A 4,881-nucleotide genomic window follows, 5' to 3' on the forward strand; every position below is an offset into this window, starting at 1 on the left:
CTCATCAATCTTCACTCAATAAGCCATAATGACAAATACAAAACATGTTTTTAGAATTCTTTCCAACTTTATTAAAAACCCATCAAACCCATAATTCAGTCCCGTTGGCAGCAATTACAGCTTTGATTTCTCTGAGTCAAAGTACAAGCTGTGAACACCTGGACTGGGGAAGTTCATCCCATTCTTCTTTGCTAGTAGCAGCAGCATTACCGGCTTGGTGATGGAGGTGAGGATGGCGTACAGGTCTGATGTTGAGCTCCCACCTGAGGTTCTGTGTGATGATGGTGCAGAGGAGAGAGGATGGTAGAGTCCATGTTGTCCCTCAAACCCCAGCTTCTCTCCAACCCTCATATACCACACAGTTTGTAAAGTCCCCTGAGGCAAATTTCTAATTTGTAATATCTGGCTATGTAAATAAAATTAACTTGACATGATAAGGGCCATAAGGTGGTTTCTGCATCATCACCTGATCTTTAGGCCCTGTCTTATCTTGAAGAGGGTCCCTCCAGTTGTAAAGGTCCTATATTTAACATTTATCCAGTGTTTCATGTGAAGTGTTGATCCATAAGAAGATATATTTGTGGTTTTAAGAAACAAAAACCATCTCAATGTATTATTTTTGAATCTCCTCTCTCAGGCTTCTCTCTGGTAGCTCTAGTAACACCAGGTCAGTGAGCCAATCAGAAGAGAGGGAGCGAGAGCCTCACTTGGGGTGTTGCTGAGAGCGGTGACTGTTTCGTTGTGACATCACAAAGTTCCAGAAGTCCTGACGGCTGGTTTTAAGGCTCAGTTTCTGAATACAGGCTGTGTGCATTTCTCTGTGGACTGAGGCTTTGATACTTTCACAGTATTAATATAGAAGCTAGAGCTGATCTATAATCACACTACACATGGACACAGACATTTACACTGGAGGAGCTTTAAGATCTTAATTATTTTAACTTACATGTTCCGTATTCTTGAACTGACTTATGTTGAATATAAAGCTACCACACAGCGAACATGTGACCATAATGGACTCAGTGCATAGTGAGACAATTATCATTCTTATCATCCTAAAGTAAAACCAAAGTCATTCAGATGAACATTATCGCACAGAACACAGCTGAGGACAAATAATAAGAATTCAGGTTAAAAAAAATATATAAAATTTTTAATTGACATTCACAAGCAAAGTAAGAAAATTCAGCCACAGAAGCAAAAGCACAAAACCAAATTCTCTCAAAACCATCTTTATTCTCAAGAGCCAATTCACATTAGCTGCAATCACTGTTAATCATGAGCAAATCATGTCCTTTTCAAGTCCTCCGCGCTCATGTCAAAGCACCGTCCACGGCTGGACAGTGGATCACTGGACAAATATATTTCCAGTAAAACGCCAGAGTGCAAAGACAGCAAATTTGGAACAGGACTCTCTGCATCCTCTGGGTTTTTTTTTTTTTTCCTTTTGCTGCCACAGATTCACTCCTTACACCTACACACACTTCATCTCACGCTCCCTTTCTTTCCGTGACGGTTTTTCCAGTACGTGTTGAACAGATGAGTTGAACAGGAAACACACTCAAACACACGAGGAGAGAAATCTGTGTTGACAGTGGGTGACTTTTTTTTCTCTGATGCTGGTTTCACCTTCGACCAAGAAGTTGTCCTTAACTGTGTCCATGTGTCGCTGTGCTGCTTTGTACTGACAGTGAAGTCCAGCTACAGTAATAACTGATTTCTTTTTTTAATTGTAGAATGCTGCACTAATTAAGTGTTTGTTTTTTTTTATGATTCATAACGTCTTGCTCATTGTTTTTTTTTGTTTTGTTTGTTTTGTTTTTGCAGAGACGTGGAATTAGATTTGAGAGCAAGATACCTTTTTTTTTTTTTAACACTATGCAAAACAGTATGTTCATATTATGCTAACAACATCCGTAAAAAAAAAATCTGCAGTCTGAAAATATACATCCTTTTTCCTTTGTACTGTAAAATAGCTTTTCTATGGTGCAACTCTTGTTATTGGTTTATAACTGAGTAACATTATGTAACAATTCGTGGGAGAGATAACAGCGTTACTGGCACCTCTTCAGAAACAGTAAACATCTTCTGAACCGGCAGTCAGCATTGACTATGTTTACATGCACCAACAGCTCCGTAAATATGAAAATTCAAGTAATTATGGTTTAATGTTTGTGACGTAGAAATTTCAAACAGTTTCCTGGGGCCCATTCACTCCAGTTTAAAACACACACATGACGGCAGAAAGTCAAGGTTCGTAATGCTAACTCAAATTTTTATTTTGATTTGAGTTAAAGCTGCACTAATTATAGTTTTTATATGATCGATGAGTCAAATGACTACCTGTGATGTGACAGGGGGTCGCTCACAGTGATGACCCCACAGGGAATTATCATGACTCAGTTATCAACAACTTTATGGAGCATTTTAGCGTCTTTAAGCTAACTGTTTTGGTTTTATGTGGCCCACATCTGTTCTGTTTTTCAATCCGTCTTGGTGCTCTCATCAATTAAACAGTCAGAAACGCTCAGATAAATCAACGCTACACCACCTGCCCAGCAACACACGGCAGACAAAGTTAGCGACAAGCTAGTAAAGATAACGGAGGGCTTCAGCAGCAGCTAAAGTGCCAGATACTGTATTTCTCTCAGAGGCTGTTAAAGGTCACGACACAGACTGAAGGAGAGTCCGTGTCAGACTTACATTCATCAGGTCACCGGACACACAAAGCTCCACGTCTGCTTGGGTTGTAGGTAGTTTGCTAAACAGTAGCCACATCAACTTTATTAGGAAAACGAGAGATTTTTTTTTAAGCTTGTTGTGGAGTAAAACTGATAATGCAACTTTGAGGTTACTGTAAATCATTTTAAGTTGAGGTTTTTGTAGCGAGCTAACAGTCCATTGCTTTTATGAATCATTTGGATATGAAATGCCATGACTAATGAGCACCGCTGTAATGCTTGGAAGTCAGACTTTTGTAGGTTTATCTTTAAAACTTTAATTTTCAGTTCTCCGTTGCACACAGTGAGGGAAATGAGTTCATGCTGTTGACTATGAGAAACCCCGGGGCTGGCTGCACAGACACACTATAACTGAGATGTAACTGGAAGTCACATGCTGGACTGGTTTATCCCCAAGCAGGAAGAAGGGAGAGTAGTTGGTCACAGTAATCCTCTTGTTCATACAGTGTTAGTTGCTCATGCTCAGGTCCACTGAAGGGAATGGATGAAAAATATTCCACAAACCTTGATACGGGAAAAGCTAAACAAAAGAGCTAAACATATCCGATGGTGGGTTGGGGGTTAAACGGCTGTGACCCATCCAATGAAGAGCTCTGTGGCTAAATTTACACCATAAAGTCTTAATAGCGACACGTTTTATTGTGAAAGGGGACGACAGAGAACTATAATCCAACTCTGCAGCTCTGCGTTTGCTTTTAGTCTTTTATGTACATAGCAGTTTGAAGAAAAAAAGTTTTTCACTGCTCCCATCCACCCTGTTTCCAGGCTGTTTCTCTGATGCCATCTGTGAAGCGAGCGGCTAAACAGTTAAAAGAAAACTGAAAACCTGGCAGCTACAGGGTCAGAAATCTCCCTCAGGATTTTGGTGGACGCCAAACTACAACGACGAGAGTTAATATCGGACTTACATTCGTCAGGTGGACACAAACACGCCTTCAAAATTTATGTTAATGCTGCTCTTGTGCAAATATGTAACTGTTTGCTAACATATTAGCCTTAGCATTGAAAGTGAAATTGTCAAGGCTGTGTGTGTAAATCTGCTTGTTGTGCAGTTCTGCCCTCTAGTGGCACGAAAATAACAAATCAATTAATGCAGCTTTAAAATGACACTTTTTTAAAATGTTTTATTTTGTGCAAGTGTCTTAACTCTGTCATTGTGGCCCATTTACTTGCACTTTGACCGCAGGAACTTCAGTTCCAGTTGTGGTTCCCAGGCCACAGTTTGTGCCCCCTGCCCCCTGCTCCTGCTCCTGAGGTAGTATGTGGTGTTAACAGTACTGTATGTCAGTGACTGGTCAAACACAAGCATACAAACTGCTACAGCACGTGCACAACTTTCATTCAGACTGCAAGCAAGCGAGCTAGAGTTGTTGCTAGCATGTTGGGGCTTAGCGTGGGATTTTTTTTTTTTGGGGGGGCGATAAATGTTGTTGATGTTTGAAGAAAGTTACGCAGCCGAATTCCTGAGTCTAGTCTAAAAGTCTAAAAAGTTTAAAAAAGAGGTAAGAGAGCAGGTTAACTGTAGAATTTTGATTCAACGTTGTTATTCACACAAACAGTCATGAGATAGTTCATTACAAAAAAAACAGATGATCAATGTTTTGTCATCTCATTAAAGAAAAAATCAAGCCTCAAACAAAGTTGTCACTTTTAATCCTTTTTCAGGTCTAATTTTCTAACGCAGTTTCTAGTCTAATCTTTATGGTTCTTCAGATGCAATTGAAACGCAACACAAATACACCAAAGGGACGTTTAGGTCCTTTTTTATATTTCTTTTTTAGTTCCTGAGTTTAGCTCCTGGGACTATTTGCTGGATAAAAGCCTTTGAACTAGTTTAAGTCAAAATTAAGACTGAGCCCTAATGTTGTAGAGCAGTCATCTAACATCTGTAATGTTTGTGCAACTAGCTCCTGGTTGTAATAACTGACCAAATTTATTGAACGTTTCTTTTCACCGTCGTTTCTCTGTATCTCTTCACCGCCTGTGCCCCCCCCCTTCCTCCCGCCCCCCCTCCCCCGACATTCACTCATCATTTTAGGTCACAGGGTGTTAATAAAAGGCTCCTGCACACAACATGAACATGAATTCAACAGGACTGTGGACGTCAGGGGTGCATGGAAACGTAGCCAATACTACTTTT

Source organism: Seriola lalandi, unplaced genomic scaffold, assembly GCF_002814215.2.
Source record: "Seriola lalandi dorsalis isolate HSWRI2012SDOR001 ecotype SW California unplaced genomic scaffold, Sedor1 jcf7180002054505, whole genome shotgun sequence".
In the NCBI taxonomy this organism is placed as follows: domain Eukaryota; kingdom Metazoa; phylum Chordata; class Actinopteri; order Carangiformes; family Carangidae; genus Seriola; species Seriola lalandi.